Raw genomic sequence first — 22,411 nt, 5'->3', positions numbered from 1 at the left:
TGTAGAATATCTGGAGAAGTAGATGAAGTTTTGAAATAACAGAAGTGCTATTTTTAAGTTTTAAAAATGAAAATTGGATTTCTCTTCACTGAGCTACTGAAAATTAGTAGGTGACAATGAGCTTGAAACTATACTTGCTAAGGAGCATTTAGATTACAACTAATCAATGTTGAAATTGATCCATGTGCCCTGACAGCCAGTCAAGCTGAGAGAGAAGATGTTTTGTATATGACATTTGTGTCCATGCAAACAAAGTAGTTATAAACGCAACCAAATATATGCATACACATTTCCCATACTTCTCTGGCCATGGCAGCTGTGTTCTAATGGCGTCTTTACAATGCCATTAGATTGGGATAGCCCTCTAGGTGAAATAGTTGTATTTCTAGTACTTCAGCAATTAAATAACACTGCACAGAAACTCCGATTTAATTTTTACAGTAACAGTTGTGGTTTGGTTATTACAGAAGCAATATGCTTATTGAAAATGCAAATGTATGAAAGAACTTAAGACAGCTGTTAATAGCATTAACAGTATTAGCCATTTGGTGAGTTTTCTATGTGTATATATGAATTAAAAATGAAATATTATAGCCATACTATTAAAGACTTCTCTTAATATATGATGTCTATCTTTTTCCATGTCTTTAGGCATTTTTGAAAAAAAGTTTTTGGTTATTCAGCCAATTTCCTGCTGTTGGACATTGATTTTTTTTTTTAAACATGATGTAGAGGTAGGAGGGTATAGCTCAGTGGTGGAGTTCATGCTTGGCATGTACAAGGTTGAGGGTTCAATCCCCAGTACCCCATTTAAATACGTAAGTAAATAAATGAAAACCTAATTACCTCCCTCTCAAAAATAAAATAAAAACATGATGTAGGAACTCAGTTTTTAAGGTTGAATTATTAGGTTCTTTAATAAGTTATTTCCCAAAAGAAAATCTGAGAAAACTGAAATTTAAACAGGGTAGAAATATTTTAAGGTCCCATTTGACTTAGATGGATATAGTTTTAAGGGTACTGTTCACATCCCAGTACTTTGACACTTTCCTTTTTGAGAGAGAAATTTCATAGTCATTAATAGAAGTATCACTTACTAAAATACCTAAAGTTAAGGAATTAACTATAGAAGTGAAAGAGTTTTGTATCTTTTAAATATTATTGGGTAGGCAAGACACTAAAAGCTCACCTGGACCTGCAAGTCTCCTGTTCTCTTTTCCTTATTTTGACACTTAGATGACTAGGAAATATGACTTTCCCTGCTTTGTTAACCCTCTAGGGCAGTATAGTTCTTAAGTTGCTCCATGGAACCTTGGTGTTTATTAAGTTGGGCTGAGATGTTTCATAGCTAAACTTCTATAATGCATGTCTTCTCTGAATTTCCAGGAAAAGTAAAAAAAGGTACCAGAATTTTCCCATCTGAAAGTTTTCCCTCCCCAGACTTTACTTAGAAGGTTAACATCTACTCCATCTTTTTCCCTTGAGACTGCTTACAAAACTTAGGAACAAGCAGTGATCAAATTGTAGTAGAAAATGGAAAAACTCACAAGGAGCCTGCTGTGTTTAATCCCATTAACTTTTTTTTTTAAATGGACATGACAGCTTATGGTAGATTATTTAGATAAATAGGTAGGTAGTAAATGTCTTCTGCTAGTAATCTTGTTTCTGCATTCTAGTTTATGTGAACAGAACTGAGTGTATCAACGTATCCCTGGTGTTCTGCAAAGCGTATGGTGCCACCTAGGTGTTCTGCCCTTTAAACCTGTCTGAGGAATAACACTGTAGGTAGAATGGAAGCAGCCAGCTGTTAGTGGATTACAGCTATGCTAAAAATCATGACTTCTGCCAAAGTCCTTCTCCTGGAAGTCCTGGAACACTCAGATAAAATGCTCCAGCTCATGTTGAGTGTTCTGCATCAGCACATGCCTCTGACAGTTTTTCTCCACCCTAGGCTGTAACAATAGCACAGGCATTGACTGAGCACTTCTGCCAGCTACCTCACTTCTCACAATACCCCTGGGAGGGGTGGTGCTCCCATTCCCATTGTACCCATGGAAGTAAAGGGTTAGAGGGGAAGAAACTTGTCCACGGCTGCAAAGCTGTAAATGCCACTTTATGCATTGTTTTCCTTTAGGGTTTTTCTCTGGCTGATCTTAGCTCCTGTCTGAAGGTGATAGTGAGAGGCATCTGGTATTGTGTTGTCAGAGTAGTGGAGGATTCTTGAGTATGGGATTTGGGAAATAATACCTGAAAGGGAAGATAAGAGGCTTTTGCTGACTGTTATGTATAAGTCTTGCCACTACACGGCAGGCATTTTGTGTCTTTATTTTGTGAAGAATTAATAGTCGTTTTAAGGGTGGGATTGAGGGGCAGGTACTTTCAAGGACGAGGTCATACAATGCTTCATACATTAGTGGTGGACTCCACTGCTAGCACCTCTTTGCTCTGTGATCTTCGATAAGTTGTATCTTCTTGCTGGTCCTGCATGTTCTCATGTGCGAATTTAGGAGCTTGGGCTAAATGAGTGCACATGCATGGCTCCCACAGGGCATGGTGGGATGTGTGAATCCTGCTGTGTTTTTCATGAGTGTCTCCATGGGTTTACTATCTCAGTGAGTCTATAGATCCAGTTCTGAGGCTTTGCTGCCATAGTGCTGTTCATTCTTCTCACACTCAAGGTGAGAACTTAAAAAAATGGCTATTTTACTTGGGATGGGCCTCTGTCCTACAATGCCTGCTCCCAAGGGTGCCCTCTCAATGCTCTGTACAAAGCACTGCCCAGCACATATGTGGATCCCAGTGTGGCTTTTTGTAAAGCCAAACACTATGGGGAAAAAAAAATGGGAAAGCCTCTCTCATTTTTATTGTGTTCCTGGCTATTCCAAGAGTCATTTCCTTTCCTTTCAGGGAGATAAAGAGACATATATTATGTGGGCAGAAGATGCTGTGTTCTGGTCAATAACGCAGGCCACAGAGGTCAATGGCTTTAAGCCAAGCCTGGCTGAAAGCTGCCGTAAATTTTCAAAGGTAGGGGAGGAAGATTTAGAGACTGATGTCCACTGGCTAAGAGGAGGAAAGACACTGGGCATAAATGGCCCTCTAAAAAAGAACAGAGTATCAGTCCCATAAAATCCTACAGCAGTCTATACAGGGTCCCTGGAATGGGGAGAATTTTGCCCACCCAAGTTTTACTATGCAGCAGAGACAAATAAAAGAACTGAAAATAAATCTCTGAGGCCAACCTGTCCTGGGAGACTGAAACTTGAAGCTTTCTTGTCTGATTTTCTGATTCATCAGCATCTCTAGTGTTGGTGAGCTGACTCCAGCTTGATAGCACAGCCCCATAAAGCCTCCATTTTGTCTACTCTTTACTTGTTTCACTGTCCGTCTCAAGGCCTGCTTTAGAAATCGCTTTAGTATAGAAACATCATACATACAAGCTATCCAGACCTCTCCCTCGCCCCTCGCCAAACCCCGCACAACCACACCTGCTTTAGAAAGCCACCAGATTTATTTACCAGATTTTGTGGAGTTTGGGAATGTGTGTCTGTGTGTGTATGTGAAAGAAAGTTGTGTTGTGGAAAGGAAGGGTGGCTTCACCTATTCTAAACACATCCGGGCTAAGAAGCCCATCATATGGTATTTGTAATTCCACACTTAGTATAGGCACATGATAAATAATTTTGTTTTAATAAGAGTTATAACAAAACAATTTTGATAATAACACTTGTATATAACAAGATATTGGACGAATATACCTGCCGCAAAGGTCAGTCTCTGTTCCGTAAAACACATGACAAACACAAGAAAGTACTAACAAGGAATAATAACTAGAAGTTTAATCCCCAGGGGTACTCTGTTCGAGGCTGTGTGTATGTGTACGCATGCATATGCATGTTTATGTGTACGTTAAGAATTTCTCATGAAAGATAAAATATGAAAACATAGAGTTTTAAAACAAAGAATACTTACTTTAGCAGCTTAAAATCTTACTTTGTTTTATTTACTACTATAATTCTTCACTTTGCTTGGCATTTTGCAAGCTCTCTCATAGCCCTGAATAGTTTATCAAGCCTTAATTAATACATTTTCTTAACTCTGTCAACCCTCTAAGAAACTAAAATTCACTAAGAGTAAATATCTTGTTTGATGATTTTCAGTAACAGAGCTGCGGGAAAAGTAATAGTAAACCTGAAATTGCCTTTATATGTGGCCAAGTCCATGCTGGACACATGACAAATAGTAACTCATGATCCTTCTAGCAAGTCCCAAAGGTACAAATATTATCATTGCCATTTTACAGATGAGCAAAGTGAGGTGCAGAGATGCTACATAACTTGCTCAATGTCACTTGGAGAGTTAGTGGCTGGTTCAGGATTTATAGCCAAGTGATTTCCAGGCCAGCAGGATGAATTTGAAAGGAAACTGCATCTTGAGTCACAGTCCAGACTGTGGGCACATTTATATCACCTGCAAAAGCATATGGGGGTTTCTTAGGGGGTAGAAAAGGACAGCTTAGCATGGTTAAACAGCATATTGCATTTTTAATTTAACCTAGCTAACACAATCACCTTGTCAGCTGAGTATTTGGAAGTAAGAAGATATTTATAACCAGATTGCTTAAAGTGCCCTAAGGTCACCATTTATGTCCATATGGCACTGTGCCCAGGAAGATGTCATCTGTGTCACAAAATCTCTACTTACTCTTGAGAAGAATTCAGACATAAGAGAAAGTGCAGTCGGTTGTCTGCCGTAACTGGGGCAGCGATGTCCTGGATGTTGACAGTGTACCTCCAGGCACTGATGAGCCAGCAGAAATAGGAAGTTGGACATAAAATCCACTATCTTGTCTACTGGTTGGATCCAAAGAACCGTCCCAAATGAGCTTTCTAGAGAAATCTAGAAATTGATACCAGAGAGTGAATTAGAACTAGAAGTAGGTCCTTCCAGAAAGAAGCTTAAGAATTATTGGGCATCTTCATGAAGGTCCTGGAGTATTAAAACAAAAAATTGCTTAAATGGGGTAGCAACAATTGTGGTGTATTTTCAGTGATGACATTTACCTGATTAAAGCTTTTAACACATACCTCCAAGTACAATGCACTACAAATGTGCTCCTCACAAAATAATTACAGGACATATAAAAATATTAATTTTATAATATTCTATTGGGGGTATGCTCCATGAATGGGATACTCATTTAAAATTGTATGATGAATGCCTTCTTTCACTGTATTAAAAAGAACAATTAAACCTGGGCTTTCATGTACTCGCCCATAATTATGTTCTACCTTGGAAGAATTTTATTCCACAGTTACTATTCCAGCAATCTTTCATAACCTGCTCCCCGGAGGGAAGTTGAAAGAGGAAGAACTATTTATTTTCATTACATCTCCTATGTCCCTTTTCATTAGGTCTCTTTTTCACTACAATTCAAGCTATTTCTTTGTTTTAGAGTATATACAGTGCTTTTGAGCCCTGCAACTGCTCAAAACACACTATTAGTTGCTAGCAGGAATCCTACAGAAAGAAACCTCGAGAGTGCTTTTGTACCTCTGCTCTGAAACTGTTAAGTAGAAGAATGTTTTGCAGATAATTCTCTACTGTGATGTGTGTGTGTTTGTGTGTGTGTGTGTGTGTGTGTGTGTGTGTGTATAGACTTTTTTTTCTTGGCTGACCCAAGATACAGAATGGTATTGGTTCCAGCATCTCAGTTTTTCCAGTTTCTCAAGAAAAATACTGCTTTCCTTCATTAAAAATTTTTTTAAAAAGTTATTTAGGCTGTTTTATTCACAGATATTTGAAAGCTATAACTTAAACCTTCATTTATTCATCTAAAATATGTTGAGGTTCTAATCGGTATACACTGAGCTAGAAATTGGAATACAAAAATGATTTTTGAAAAAAATTCTTGCTTTCAGGGAGCTTAATTTTAACATCACATTTTCTGATGAATATAACAATTAGACAATTTAAAGGAAGGGTGTAAAAAGAAGGAATGAATTTGAACTATCAGAACAGGCACAACTTAAAAATAATGCTCAATACCTATCAGAAAGAATGTTTAGTCCATAATAATGATCCTCTTTTCATTAACAGGAATGTATTTTAAGATAGAAATGCAATTTTCCTCCAGTGTTAGGCCTTTGCAGCATCCTGTATGGGACAGTGCCTTTCTGAAGTGTCCCTTTGTTTCTAGTGGACCATGAGACATAATGTTCACTGCAGTATAATGTACTTGTAGCTGTCAAGCAGGGGAGGTGAGTTGGAAGCTAGAAACCTTTAAAAATTTACATTCGTCCTCATTAATCTGCTCATAGGTATGTATATGTGTGTGATATAATGGTATATTTGGTCCATATGTGATTATATATATTTGATATATGCATGGTATATATTATATATATACTTGATAGTTACAGGGGGGAAAAGACCATTCTGAGTTACTAGATTTAAAGAATCATTTAGTTAGATTTCCATTTGGAGAAAAAGGTTGTCCAACTTCTGTTTGATCCACTCCAGCATATCCACTCAGTAATCTGTCCATAGATGAACTGGTCTTTCTTCACACGTGTCCCTTCTATGCATGCAGAGGGTCCTGATCAGTCAAATCCTACACAACACATCTAATGCAGCTGGTTTTCTTTGAATTAAAGAATCAAGATGCCAAAATCAGAAGATAAGCATGTTCATCACAGCATTGAGTTGTCACAGAAAAGCATAAAGGCCATTAAATTGCAGACTTGGCTATGACAATTTTATTTGCAGTTTCTCTGAATCAGGGACAAGATGCCTTTGCTTTCTAAGACAACGCCAGCAGGACCAGGCTCTTCTAGTGTAAACCAAAAAGGTGGAGGGGTGTGTGAGGGGTGGGGAGAGGAAGAGAACAGCAAGTCTGTGGAAATGGACTCCCTTCGTGTAAGAACAATTACTCAGTCTCTGCAGCTGTTCACCAGACTAAACTTCCCAAAGCATTTTACATCTATGTTTCCTTTTTTCTTTTCCATGTTCATTCCATGTTCATTTTCCATCATTCATTCACACAGCTGAAACGGAGTGAAAAGGAGCAATTTTTGCCTTGTTGTAGAGGGTGGACCATAGCAGTCACTGCGGTTTATAGAATGCTTTGTAAGTGCCAGACACTAACTAAGCGAGTTACATAGATTATTGTAAGGAATCCCCACAAGACCCCTTTGAGTTAGGTGTTATTATTACCCTTACTTTGGGGATGAAGAAATGAAGCTCAAAGATTTCACCGAAAGAGGCAGAGCCAGTATTTCTCCAAAGCCTTCACCCTGAGTTCCCAGTGCTCAACTAACTGCTGCTCATTGAAGTGGAGGTTTCTTCCTGTTACTGTGTGAACAGACTGGTTTTGTCCACATGTCTCTCAAGGACATGGACACTAAAAGTCCATCTTTTGGAAAGGAGATTGCTGAGTTCCCATTTCACACTGGCTGTAGCTTTGGAAGGAGCCTGGGATTGTCTGTCATCTGGGAACCCTTTGCCCCCTCCACACAGAGTGGAGGAAATTGTTACTCTGAGGTCTTAATCAGTTTCAAAAGTAAATCTGCAAGCATTTTGGCTTTTCAAGCTTAATAGTGGTCAGTGGCAAAAATTGGTTAAAATGGCCTGCCCTATCCCCCCCGTCCCCTCTTTACCCTCATTCAGTGGTTCACAATTGGCCAGGAGCAAAGGTGGCCATCCCCATCTCCAAGTCTCTCCTGCCTCCCCCTTCTTGAGTACTGCTGGTAAGAAAAACTACTTAATAGTGTAAGTGGAGTCCTAATTAATGAGTCTGATTCCTGCTTGACACAGGCTCATTTTTAACCTGGTAAACTCATTAAACCCCTGCTCTTCATTTAGCCACGGATGACCAGAGTATCATAATTTCAACTAAGTGCGCTCAGGGATTTAATGGGCCTCGAATTTCCCGCATTCCCATAGTGTCCCATCCGAGGAGCTCAATCTGTATCGTTAGAAGTTTATTTAGTGCAATGAGAGATCTCTCTGATCTATCCTGAATTCAACTGAAGCCTTTAAAGATGAATGAAAGCAAACCGCTGGCTCCACAATTTCAAACAACCCATTTTGCTTTTAACCGTAAATCAGCCAAGGGGTCTGAAACGCAGACAGTTTCCAGACAGACCAGGTCATCTCCTGAGTTAATGAGACAACTCCTGCTAAGGAACAGTCCCCACCTCTACCAGCAGATGCCAGCACCTCCTCTTCTTGGATAAGAAAGGGCCCAGGGGTTTGGTCTCCACTCCGCACATTCTGAAATTTTTAAAATAAAGGCAGATTAAAAGCAACAAAAACAACACACACGCATCCACCCAGAGGGTTCTATATCTGCTTTCATTCTCAGTTACTGCCCAGTTAGTCACTTCAAAGGGAATTCTCAGAAAGAGCTATCTGTTTTTTCACTGTTGTTATGCTACATTTGTGTGTACGTGTAAGATATGTAAGAAACCACTTCCCTCCTCCTATATAGAAGAATTTTCAAAGCTCAAACAGGCCAGGGTGGATTGGATTCTAATTTTAAAGGTTCTTATAAAGCCCCTGTCCATTGCAAGTACCCAGTAAGTGTTTTATAACAGTGACAGCTTTGCAAATACCGTAACATATGTAACTGGGACTGGGTCAATACATGGCGGGGAGATCAGATTGTGAGATGGTCGAGCTGTTCATTTTGGCTGTCTTTACAATCAATCAGCCAGACCAACTGAGCCTGCAGTGATACTCGTTGATTATTGAGAAAGCTAAAACAAATGGATTGGCCATGCTGTCTGCCAAAGCCCACTGGACAGCGAAAACCTCTGTCAATATACAGACAGGTGTCATCGTTTGAAAATCAGTTATTAGTAGTAACTCTCAGGTCCAACTAAAAGTGAGGCTACATTTTGCTTGCCAAGAGAAGGATTCGTTCAATTTATTTCAGTATACTTTGGTAGATTTTGCAGAATGACTTGTTTCAGAAACCCAAAATTTATAGACTATGGTGCCAGGCCACAACAAGAATGATGTCTGCCTCACCCCAGCTCACTTCTCTTTTTTGGGGGGGGGTATATTTAGTTTTTGTGCTTAATTCAAAAGCTTGCAAAAAAGAGCAAGAGTCTCATATTTCCCGACTGTGAAGATAAAATTCTTTAAGAAAGATCCAGGTTCCAGAGTGATCTGCAGGACTTCTAAGCCCTTTCTTACAACCTGCACAAGTGACTGGATGTATTAAGCTACCACAGATCCTCACTGCATTCCTCACTTCCAGCCAACTCATCCGTGACTGCTGGCAGGATAAGTGTATTGTGTGAGTTGCCTAATCCAAATGTCTCTGAGTTGCTAGGTTTAGGCTAAGACGTTCCAATAAAAATGGAGGCAGCCTCCCAGTCATTGCCTAAACTTGATTTAAATCACATCTACTTAGAATGAATTACTTTCACAATATTTTCTTTAGGGACTTCTCCGGTTATAATAGAGATAAAAACAGAAAAACTCCTTATCAACATCTCCAGCTGGAAAAAGAGAAGAAAAATTAATCAAAATAAATCAATTCAAGGACAGTATTTCCAGCTTCATTGAGTTTCCTCAAGGATCAGGTAGCGATTGAGAGGAGATGGGCCACTCATGAAATATGGCTAAAGAGCTCAGATGTTTAAAATATTTATTCATCTTAAGCTACTGGCTATCTTTAGGGTATATAAGAATGGGCTCTTCCTTTCTATTTAATCAGAGCTTTGGAGGAATCATATTAAGGGAGTGACTTAGTGGTAAAATGGGTTTTTCTAGACACAAAGGAACTCCTGTGCAGGTCAACAGAAGATGGAGGGGAAATGAGAGATACTGTATTGGCTCACACAAGAGGAAAGAGATAAGATGTGATGAAAATCAAAGGCTTCTAAATCTCCTGTGGCAGAGACTGTAAGTTGTCTTGCCAGTCTACTTTAATCCACGAAAAATGTTTATTTTAGTAAAAGAACATCCTGAGTTTTGGCTGAGTGTCGGTCCAGTTAGAGACTACATCTCCTTACCTTCCTTGCCGCTTAGGTGTGACCTCGTGACCAAGTCTGGCTAATGAACAGTGTGCAGAAGTGATGTAACTTCTGTTTATTCCCTTAAAAGGAAGCTGCTTGCTTTCCACTTTCTTTTTCCCTCTTCCCAGACTGGAATGGTGGTGGTGGTGGTTCATTTTTGGCCATGTAGATGAGGGAAATCCCTAGTGGATGGTGAACAGAGAAAAAGGTACCTGCATCCTTAGACCACCTTGTGGAGTGAAACCACCCTACACCTCTAGACTGTCCACTAGCTTGGATGCTTATGAGAGAGGTGGTTCAGTGTAGTGCTTTGCTAATCAAAGTGTGGTCCTCAAATCATCATCAGCACCTAGGAGTTTATTAGAAATGCAGAATCTCAGATTCCACTTCAGGCCTACTGAATTATAATCACTTAAAAAAAAAATCTCCAAGCAATTTGTAGACACATTTAAAGTTGAGAAGCGTAGGTATAGTGGTTAAAAGCATAGATTCTGGAACCAGATCCTGAGTTTAAATCTGAAACCATGACTCAATTAGCTGTGTCACTTTGGGCAAATTACTAAAACTCTGTGACTCAATTTTCTCCTCTGTAAATTGAGGATATGAATACCTCCCTCATAAGGTTATTGTAAGGATTATATCTGTTACTATATGCAAATAGGTTGGTATAAGGTTATATAAAGACTTGCTATTATTATTATCACAAAAAGTTAGCTTCTATCTTGTTTAAGCCATTTGGTCTCTGATAAAGATGGCAAACCAACATCTTAAATTAATCTACTGTTAAAATAATGAATCTGTGTGAAGATTTGGAGAAGGGGGAGAAATTGTGTCAGTTCTTAGAACAATTATGTCTCAGCTCTTTTGGGATGATCTTAAAGTTTATTTACATTCAACAGTTTTTTTAAAGCATCTCCTATATGTTGGGCATTTTTCTAGATGCTGGGCATGCTTCAGTGAAGAAAGCTGACAGAAATTCCACCTTCATGAAGAGTATATTTTAGTGGTGGAGATGGGAGTGGTGTGGAGTTGGGAATTACCTATCAAGTTTGGGTCTCAACAGGTTGTGGTCCCAGTTGTGTTTCCTGATTACTAGTTTGGAAAATTTAAAAAGAGAAAGTGAAAAATAGTGAAATCTCCTGGGGCCTGTGAATTTGTGGTTATTACAATATCTGTCTAGGGCTAGCAAGGGTTTTGCATGGTGGAGAGACTTTGTGACCACAGGACATCTGTATTCCAAAGCAAAGTCAAAAGACTCTCCTAAGTGTGGAGCTGGGATGGTGGGTCTCCAGTCGGGTTTCCTCACTAGGCTCCCCCATTGCTGAAGAGCAGTCAAAGCTCCCTGCCCGCCCGCCCCCCCCGCAGTGAGGCAAACGTTTGATGAGTATTACCAGGAAGTACTACTTCCTAATGGAGAGGCTTGACCCATATGGGAACTCAGTCATATAACTTTTGGGGAAGTGTCTAAATCTTCCACTCAGTTCTTTAGAATTGTGTTGTTTTTCTTAAGTTGTCAGTGTTCTTTATATATTTTTTTTGTTTTTTTTTTCACATTTGTGACTTACCTTTTCATTTTCTTGATGGTGTCTTTTGATGGGGAAATATTTTTGAATTTTACCAAGTCCAATTTAACATTTTTTTCTTATGGCTTGGGGTTTTGTGTATGTGTGTCTCCTAAGAAATCTTTGCTTAATCCGATGTCATAAAGATTCTTTCCCCTAACTTTGTCTCTAGAATGTTTATAGTTAGGTCTATGACACAGTTTGAGTTCATTTTTGTTGTAATATGTGAGGTAAAGGTCAACTTTCACTTTTTTTCCGATACAGATATTCAGTGCCCAGCACAATTTGTAAATACGATTCTTTTTCATTAAATTGCATTGACTTGTTGGTCAACAATCAGCTGACCATAATTGATGTGTTTATTTCTGCATTACTGATTTATATTTATTCTTACACCAATATCACAGTATTTTGTAGCTTTATGAAAAATCCGGAAATTAGGTTGTTTATATCATCCGACCTTGTTCTTTTACACAACTGTCTTGGCTATTCAAAGTCCTTTTTCATTTGATAAAAAATTGAATAACATTGGGAAAACAAGCTTAAATATGGGCTGTCCCAGACAAACTTGCATGTATGTTCCTTTAGGATGGATTGGAAATCATTGATTTTGCAACTTCAGCAGGACTGAGCATGCATTAGCCAATAAAACCATACTTTATGTACCAGATTTTCTCACTCTCTCTTATGAACTTTCTAGAATCCCCACATAAGTCTGTTTCTGGTTCTAAGAATATTGAAATGTGTCCCTGGACTTTCCCAACTCCTTCTCTGGAGGAAGCAATGCAACTGGGTCTTATTTTGTACATAATGTCCATCTCTTGGAATCCTCATTCAGTAAGGAAGCCTACTTCCTTCTGTGAGATGTAGGGCTGTTGCCTCGTTGTCAGAGTTCTCTTCTTTAGCCCATATCAGTAAGAAGCAAAATCTGGAACTAGTAATACACAGCAATCCTATAAGTTAACTATTAAACTTTATGCATTAGCAAACTGAAGTGTAAGTAACTTATATAAAATCATGCACCTGGATGGTAATTCCAGAGTTGGTCCCCCTGGACTGAAGGCTCCAGAAGGACAAGGACTGTACCTCTTTCCTCACTGTACTATCCCTAGGTGTGTGGAGTAGTGCCCAGCACTCAGTAGGTACTCAGTACATCTTTGTTGAATGAATGAATGTTTTTATGTGGGCTGTTAATTCAGAGATTAAAAGAGAAGTCTCCTGTCCGAGCAAATTATTTCGTTTCTCTGCATTTTCAATTATCCCTTTTCACCAATTCCAAGACACATGTAGCTCCACATTTTGTTTTTTGAAATCAGGATATGTCCCATGATTAATAATATATCATAGTTTAATTTACTTCATTGTTTTCTGTGGAGTGGTATATAAAATAATGGTGTGTCTATTATTAATAGTTAATAGTTAATGGTATCTTAGATTTCAAGATAAAGTTATCCATCTGTAATATGAAGATGATAATATTCATGTTGGAGTGATATGAATTTTCAGCAATAAATTTTGTTAGCTTGTAGGAAATGTGGTAGAGTGAATAAAAAGCTGGAATATGAGTAGAAAGTGTCAGATTCTCTCTCTTTTTTTTTGAGAAAGTAGTAAGGATTTTATTATCAGAACAAGTAAGAGATACAAGCATAACAGAATACACAAATTAATTTTTCCAGTAATTTTAGACTTCAGGGTCTCTCTTTGAAAAGGAGAGACAAACTATAGGCATTTAGGACAATGAGTCTTAACAATGACACAGTGAGACAGTGAGGAGAAGTAAAAAGTAGTTTTCCTATTTCCTTTCCTTAGTAAGGTATATATGTGTATAAAGGTATGAGACTCATTTGAGGGAAAAATGCCTTCATATAGAAAAGTCTTAATTTCTTCCACTCCCCAGAAAAAAGGGTGTCAACCCCCAAGTTGAACAAGGAAACCAAACTAGGGTGACACTAATTTCACATGAACCTCAAGACTGTAGTCTGACTGCAGTTACCATCTTCTTTAAAAAAAAGTTGAGCATCCTTTTATCTATACCAAATCAGTACACTGAATTTTCTCCCTCACAAAGCTTTTAACCAAATTAGAATTAAATTAATCTTACTTTAAAGTGCAGGAAAGGATACGTAAGACTAGTGTTTACTCTGTGTAACACATAAAAGCATCTCTCTAACAGTACTGGCCCAAGAGGTACTACACAGTAAGACTGGCTGCAGGAAAAGTGATCCATTAGGTCCTAAAAGGGCAACAAAGATCCAGTTTCAGCAAAGAAATCCCTGTCAAGGCTGATTTTTGATTATACTCAGATCTCAATCAGATCTTAGGTGCCCCTGACAAGACCAGAGCACACAGTACCAGCACAAGGTCAAGAGGGCTGAAGTTCTCCAAACTAGTCAGTGAACATCTCTACTCCATGATTTGCCCATGCTTTTTAGGCACATTGACGGTGGTAAAAGAATCAAAGAGCTTGGGTTTTGGAACAACATAAACATTACTTACCTAATAAGCAATAGTCAAAGTTCTTTTTAGGGTGAATGATATAAAAATAGGTAATGAGGTCCCTCAGACATCACTGCTAGTATGATTTAGTCTGACTGTAAATTTAAAGCAGTACAAAATGGCTCCCTCTATACAATAAGGACAAGTTTTGCACTAATGTTTCTCAAAAGCCAATTATGTTTCCAGCTCTAGCTTCAGTTTAACAATTTAAAAAACCGAATAACCTATGTTAGAACAAAGGTATAAGGGAAAAAGACACCGTCTACACAGAGTCTCTGGCATAGAGAGCGCTCTAGAACCCAGTAGACATGAGTACATTCAAGTTTGAGATTGTGGGTCTGCAGTGATTGGTTCTTCCCTTTGATCCACTGGGATTTACATCTTGGGTGTCTTGAGTGTTGCTGAATCTCAGCCATTCAGGTGGCCTAGATCTGGATCAGCTCCACTGCAGAGGGCTTCTGGGCTTTTTTATAGGCCTGAGTGGTAAAACTTGAATCAGACTTCTGGAGTGGTCTTGGCTCAGAGAAGCTCCATTTATCTGATGAGTCTCTGTCCTTATCCCCACTTTTAGAATCCGTGGTGCTGGGATTGGGTCAGGTAAGGCTGTGGAAGAACCAGAAGTGTACTAGCCTCTGGGTTTCTGCTTAGGGGGAGAGTGCAAGGTACTGTTTGGGGTGGATGGGCTGATGCAGGCTGCTTCTCTTTTTTTGTTGCCTCTCCACTGTGTAGCTTTAGTGTGTGACATGCTTCTGCCACTCGAAGGAACTTGATTTCCCTCAGTGGGAAGGCCCTTGTAGGGTGTGCAGCCAGCACCGCTCAGCACTGACTGTTGCTCAGATCACTGAAAGCTCTCCTGGCTCAGCACTGTGATTAGGGAAGTCGTGATGACATGGGTAGCTCTACCCTTTACCATTTGTCCACACAGTTAATTCCATAGGATCATGGCTGGGGAGGGCATACTGGCCTCTCCTTAGTCCACTTTAGCAAGGTCCTGATACTTGGGACCACTGGCTTCTAGAAGATGCTGCCCATGACCAAAGGAAGAGGAGACATGGTGTAGGGTCTCTGAGGGCATCGTCATGGCTGAATGTCTGGCGGTACATCCTGATGGGGAGGGACATCTTGCCTAGAGGCCCACTAGGGTCAAGAGCAGTCCCTTAGGGTTCTCTCAAAGCCATGGAAAGACTGGGATCCAGGTGCTTTAATTGTATAGAATTCTGGAGCTGAGTATCTACAACCAGTGAAATGATATGGTGGTCATGTAGAGAAATATTCGAGGGACATTGTCCAGCTGCCCAAATTACCAGGCTTCCCCAGAAGAGTCTCTCCAGAGGTTCTGTTTTTCTGCCACTATGGGGCTGCCTCTGGCCTGAGCTCCAGCACTAGAAGGCTCTGAAGACCCATGCCTGGACATGGTGTAGTTGGACCCAAGCCATGGAGTGCTGGCCACCAAACATGTTTGGGCCTTTGGCATTGATGGACAAGTGCTGGCTGCCACAAGGCTCAGACTCTGGCATTAACTTTCCTCTTGAAGAGCTAAGTAACATTGGGCAAGATACAATCTGAGCCTCAATTTCCTTGTCTTGGAAAACGAAGGTAAAATATCTGTTCCATTTCACAGTTTCCTGTAACATCAAACAATCCTTGTTCTCATTGGTTTTATGAGGCAATAGAGGCACAAGTGTGTGAAATAAAAGAAAATGCATGTGAAAATATGTTTTAACTTTTTAAGGGGCACACAAACGTAAAAATAACTGTGACTTTTTAATAGTAAATCCAGGCTAAAATGTTATTCTTTTTATGTTCAATTAAAGTCAACCAACATTTTTGAGACCCTGCTTTTGTACATGACCCTTTGAGAAGTGTTACGTTATATGCACACATCTTAAGTATGGAAAGGCAATTTTTGTTTGGCAAGCTCCCTGCCCCCAAAGCAGAGATGTGTGGTAAAAAATTAGAAACTAGTGTCCTGGGGTGCTGTGGCTTTTCCCCCTAAGAACTATGCTTTGATTCTTGCTAATCCACCTCTCATTAGAAATGCGTATAGGAGAAAAGATGTGGATCCTTTTGCTCAGGGCTAGAGATAACTGGCAGAACACAGAAGGAGAATCAGTAAGGGATGGCAGGGATAGAAGAGAAAAAGAGGGACCTCGAAATTGGAGAGAAGGAAAAACAATGTACAAAGAAAATCAATCCTCCCAATCATGGCACGTAGACAGAAGGAACCAAGCTATAGAAATGGAAAGTGAGGACCTCAGATTCAATCAGTCGGATGCCAGGTGGACACAGCTTTAAAAAATGAGGCTATTATCGATGAAGTTCATTTGACAGAGCTTATGTGTAAGAGTTAAGTGATGATCACTCTTGTCTAAAATCATAAAGTGAGGTGCCAGGGTGATTTATCACTCTGCTCTTCTAATAAACCCCAACTTTAGGAAGCATCTATAAATTTGGGTTTTACCTTAAAATACTCTTAGTATGTCATTGTAGATTAGCCCGGTCTCTGGCACATAGCAGGCATTTGATAAGTGTTTGATAAATAAACCAAAAGGTGGCAGACCTACTTAGGTTAATTTGTTTTCATGGGGTTGGAGGGTTTAAGGCTGGAAAAAATACATTTCCCTCTTTATGCTTTTATATCCTTAAACGTGATACTCTTAATTAAGACTCCTCCAGTATATGGGCAGGTCTTTCTCCACTTATGATGGGGTTACATCCCAATAAGCTCATCATCAGTTGAAAATATCGTGAAGTCCAGAATGCACTTAACCTATCAAACATCATAGCTTAGCTTAGCCTACCTTAAACTGCTCAGAACACTTAGAATAGCCTACGGTTGGGCAAAATCATCTCACAAAAAGCCTGTTTTATAATAAAGTGTTGAATATCTCATGTAATTTATTGGATACTGTACTGAAAGTGGAAAAAAGAATGGTTGTATGGGTACAGAATGGTTGTAAGTGTTTCAGTTGTTCATCCTTGCGATGGAGCGGCCAACTGGGAGCTGCCGCACTGCTATTGCCCAGCATCACAAGGGTTCGTCTCCCTGCTTATTGCTAGCCCGGGGAGAAGATCAAACTTCAAAGTTCAAAATATGGTTTCTACTGAATGCGTATGACTTTCCCACCATCATAAAAGTTGTCAGGGACTGTCTAGATAACTCAGTAATAACTGGTACTTATTTAGTGGTGGTTGTGCCTGGCACACATGTGCTGAGATGTTCCCATGATCTCAGTCAATCTTTGCAACATAAGAGAGCACATAATTACTGGACTTTAAAGACGGAGAAAGTAAAATTCAGGGAGGCTACTTTACAAAGGGTAAGTAACTTGGAAAAGGTCACATGGCTAGTAAGCTGAGATCAGGTTAACCAACTGCATATGGTTTTCTTTAATTATTTTAGTAGAAAGAGCACTAGGAAGTGGATCTTTATAACCACCCTTTTCTAGTGGTTGAAGTCAAAAGAAAGTATGTGCAATGAAGGTACGCTATCATTAAAACTTGAATACTGGATAGTGACCTTAAGAACAGATGGAGTGGCTAGGGCAGAGGCTTTCAAATGCTTTTGATGGCAACCAAAGTAAGAAATGCATTTTATATTCTAACACATGCACAATCACACATACATATGTGCATAACTGAAATAAAATTTTCATTAAGCAATGCTTCCCGTCATTATGTGTGATGCATACTAATATTTTCTGTTCACTTTTCTTCTCTTTCCTTCCCTTCCATTCTGTTCTACTCCAGTGTTTTAAATGCTGGTTGGGACACACTTACATGACTTTACTATGCACTAATAGGTTATGATCTGCAGTTTGAAAACCCCTGAGCTAGAAAATAGTAAAAGTGGTAGAAGGAGCATGGATGGACCTTTGATTCAGACACTTGTGGGGCTTGAATCCTGGGCTGCTATTATGTTAACAGCGTGGGCTAAAGCAAGTGACATCTTCTTTAAACTTCAGTTTCTCATTTGTAAAATGGGGATAATAATACCTACCTCAAAGGGTTGAGAAGAAGGAGCAATGAACATAGGCACCTACCCTAACACCTAGTGTGTCCCCCAGAAAGATGGTGACAGCCATGTAACAAGGCATTTCAGAATGGAGAGTGCCGGCCCTGGCACCAGCTAGCTGTGTGAGTTGACATAAGAAATTTCTTTAGGCTTCTCTCCAAGTCATGTAATCTCTCTAAGCTTCAGTTTACTCATCTGTAAAAAAAAAAATGGGACAAATAGTAGTATCTACCCAACAGGGTTCTTTGAGATTTAAGTGTGATAATACATGTAAAGCTCTTAGCACAGTGCCTGGTGCTTAGTATGCGCTCAATAAACTATTATTGGCTATATTAGCTGTTCAACAAAAACATCTATTACTCTTGTCCAACCACATAAGGCTAGATTGGAACACCCCTGACTAGGTTAAATACCTATTTTAAAATTTTTAGAATTGAAATACAGCTGATTTACAATGTTGTAATAGTTTCAGCTGTATAGCAAAGTGACTCAGCTATCTATATGTATACATATGTGTATTCTTTTTCAGATTCTTTTCCACTATAGGTTATTACAAAATATTGAATATAGTCCCCTGTGTTATACAGTAGGTCCTTGTTATTTATCTATTTTATATGTAGTAATGTGTATATGTCAATCCTAAACTCCTAATTTATTCCTTCCCACTTTTACCCTTTTGTAACCATACTTTTGTCTATGAGTCTATTTCTGGTTTGTAGATAAGTTCACTTGTATCACTTAAGATTCCACATGTAAGTGATATCATATGATATTTGTCTTTCCCTGCCTGACTTCACTTATATGATAATCTCTAGGTCCATCCATGTTGCTGTAAATGGAATTATTTCAATTTTTATGGCTGAGTAATATTCCATTGTATATATTACTACATCTTCTTTATCCATTCATCTGTCAATGGACATTTAGGTTGCTTGCATGTCTTGGCTGCTATGAACATTGGAGTACATGTATTTTTTTGATTTAGAGTTTTCTCTGGATATATGCCCAGGTGTAGGATTGTTGGATCATATGGTAACTCTGTTTTTAGTTTTTTAAGGAACCACAGTGACTGCACCAATTTACATTACAGTATCTATTTTGATGATACAAACTCAGGATTGGGTGCCTGCATGTACGGGTGCACATGCGTGCGTGTGTGTGAGAGAGAGAAATCAGAACTCCTGTTTACTTTGCTCACCAGTATTTTCTAGAGGTCAAATCAAGCTTGGCTGCAGCAGAGGAAATCATTTCAGTAAAGAAAGGTTAGATCCAAATTGGATTCTCTCTCCTTGTTCTTCTCCTAAAGTATTCCCACAAAATCCAATTTTTGGCTTGATATTAAAGGCTTATTTTCAGTGAGTAGACTTCACTCCCCCCCCACACACACACAAAGAAAAAAAAAAGAACATGACTCTGCACATTAAGTAGTAGGAAATGAGTTTAATTCTTGTGAGGTCAGCTAAAGAACTCTATGGCATGGCTTCCTGCCCAAAGCCTTACTCCTTTCCACCCTGTGAGGCAGCCTTGTGGTATCCATGCTCTGAGTAATCCCCTTCTCCTGTGAGGTGTGGACTAGACCTAGTGACTCACTTCTAACTAAGAGGATAAGGTAGAAATCAGTGTATGACTGAGAGATTAGGTCATAAAAAGCAGTGTGCTATCGCCTCCTTATCTCCTGGCTCCCTTGCTCTGGGAAAAGCCAGCCGCCATGTTGAGCCCCATGGAAAGGCCCATGTGAGGAGGAGGTGAATCCTCCCACCAACTGCCACATAAGTGAGGTTGGAGGCTGATCCAGCAGCCCTTTCAAAGACTACAGCCGTGGCCAATAGTTACATTATGATTTCACCAGAGACCTGAGCCAACTACCCAATGAAGCTGCTCCCAGAGTCAGGACTCTCCCAGCCTGTGGGAAAATAACTATTGTTTCAAAGTCCTAAGCTTTGGAGATACTTGTTATGTAGTAATAGTGAATACACTACCCTTGAATCCTGCTTCCCGCAGTGTCTATGTGTTAGGTCAGTCAGTTCATTGTTCATTCAACAATCCCCTCATTCATTCCATGAACTTCTATGAATTGCTCACTCTGTGTCAGGCAGTGTGATTACCTTCAACTCCTAACTTTAAGGAGCTTACAGTCTGTAGCGGAAATACAAGGAGCAGACTAACAATTAAAAGGCGAGGTGCCTGCTAAATGCTACCATGTGGTTTTGCTTAGAGGGTTCTGGGAACTCAGAGGAGGGAGTGAGAACTTCTGACAAGGCCAGATGAGACAGGGATGAAAGAGGGAGGAGATGACACTTGACTTAAGCCTTTATACCAAGGTGTGATGGCTTTGTCACGTGTCAACTTGGCTAGGTTGACAGCATTCCCCAGAATTCCCTTTCCTTTGCGTTTCTGTTCAGGGTGGGCCACAAGGGAGATTCTTGCTGGAGGCGGAAGGGAAGCAGTAGCCAATTTGCGGTGCGCACATGTTGATGCTGGTCTGCTGACTCACCTCGTTGGTGTGTAGCAGCAGCTGGACCTGCAATTTCTCTGCCTCCCCCTGCGTCCTCCTTTAGCTTTTCTGACTTCTAGGTTTCGTGGTAAAGGGCTTTGGCTTCTGAACGATACTCTCATCACCTAGGTGAAAGGCAAGAGAAGTTGGGGTTTCAGTCCTTCTTTGTTCTTGGGGTCCCAGCCTTCCTGGCTGCTTGAAGCTTCAGCCTCAGATGTGGAGACAACAGCCTTACAGATAGTTTTTCACCATGTCCCACAATTGTGTAAGCCAGTTCTCTGTGACAGACATGAGATAAAATGTGAACAGGTGAAATGAGAAAAAGCATTCAAGGCAGAGAGAGTAGCATGAACAAAAACACGGAAGAGAAAGGCAGTAATATAATAACCACTGACACACCATTGGTACTGACCAGTCGGAACAAATGCTGGCCCCAGCACTGAGCAGTCAGAATGAATGCTGGTGATAGCACAGAAGCAGGGTCCTTGAGGGCTCTGGCTATGTCCCCTTTAATTACTGGATTATGGAGACTGAGAAGTCTGGGTGGTTCATCTGGTGGTGCAGGCATTTGGATGGTCTATTAGAGATGTGACTTTACCAACTGGAACAAAAATGTGTTAATATTTTAACAGCTTGTACCATTATACTTGTGCATTCCAGCTGTATGCCAGCTCTGAAAAAACATGTGGGGCGTGTGTGATGAGAAACACATTTTTTAATGTGACTGGAACATTGGCTGGCTTGGTGTGTGGCTGTAGTTTTAACCCCAGTTAGTCAAGTCAATGAAATTGATGAAACTGATTTAACTTGTTGTGTCTTATGTGGCCATAGTCAAAATAGCTATTAAAACTGTTCCGTGGAGAGATACAGTTTAACCCAATTATAGAAGACCAGGACCCTATCCCTTTACTGAATGAGGGTTCAGAAAATAGGAATTTTAGGCTCTGTTCTGCCATGGACACACTGTAATTTGGGCAAGTCACTTACCATGACCCATCCTGGAGCCAGAAAGCAGTGACTTTATTTGGCCTTTCCTCTCTGTAATTTTCTGGGGATCTGGAATGCTTTTCCATTCTTTAAAAACTATAGCCATTACACCCTTCAACTCTGGAGTAAAACATTTCACCCAAGAAGCTTGCTGTGTATCTCACGCCTCATCTCCAAAATTCTAATCTGGTAATTACTTCATATGAGTTGATCCATTATTGCCTGCTCTCTCTGGAGAGCATCACTACTGTGCAGTTTATCCCTCCTTTTGATTAACTTGATCTCTCAGCAAATCATTCACCAGATACTCCTTTTGTACCTGATAGTCTCCCCTGGTACTTATAATTCTGTATACAGCAGGTGCCTAATAAACACATGTTTCATATATCACTTCGGTAAATTTTCTGTCTCCAAATGAAAGTCAAGCAGGACATTTTAAGCTAAAATATTTAAGGATTTTGGATTGTGTATAGCTCTGTATTGTCTGTGCCTCCCTTCCACTAGCATAAATAATTTAAGAACAGAGTTAAACCCCTGTGTGTAAATGCCCATAATAGTAGTTGTGGGCATATAATAGCAGTGTATAAATTAAGTCTTCTTGCTTCAAATGAAAAGGCAGCGTTGTTCAATAAGTGTGAATACAAAGAACACTTCAGCATCCTTAGAGCCACTGATGTCTTTTAGATAAGCTCAAGCTACCAGAAATTAGTATTTGTCATTAAAAGAAATATAAATCATAAACAGAAAAAAAAATAATACAGTCAACACTGAGATACTTTAAATATTGTTCTCACTAGAGAGTTAGGGCCATTGGGCTCAATTTAAACAC

General features: G+C 39.7%; 1 pseudogene; it reads right to left on the bottom strand.

Annotated features, from left to right (window-relative positions):
• Positions 1 to 14,378: 14,378 nt before the first annotated feature.
• Positions 14,379 to 15,264, bottom strand: LOC102528632 (putative monooxygenase p33MONOX pseudogene; annotated as a pseudogene).
• Positions 15,265 to 22,411: the final 7,147 nt, after the last annotated feature.

The sequence above is a fragment of the Vicugna pacos genome, chromosome 4, assembly GCF_048564905.1.
Source record: "Vicugna pacos chromosome 4, VicPac4, whole genome shotgun sequence".
Taxonomy (NCBI): domain Eukaryota; kingdom Metazoa; phylum Chordata; class Mammalia; order Artiodactyla; family Camelidae; genus Vicugna; species Vicugna pacos.
This window is presented reverse-complemented; position numbering and strand designations above follow the sequence as displayed.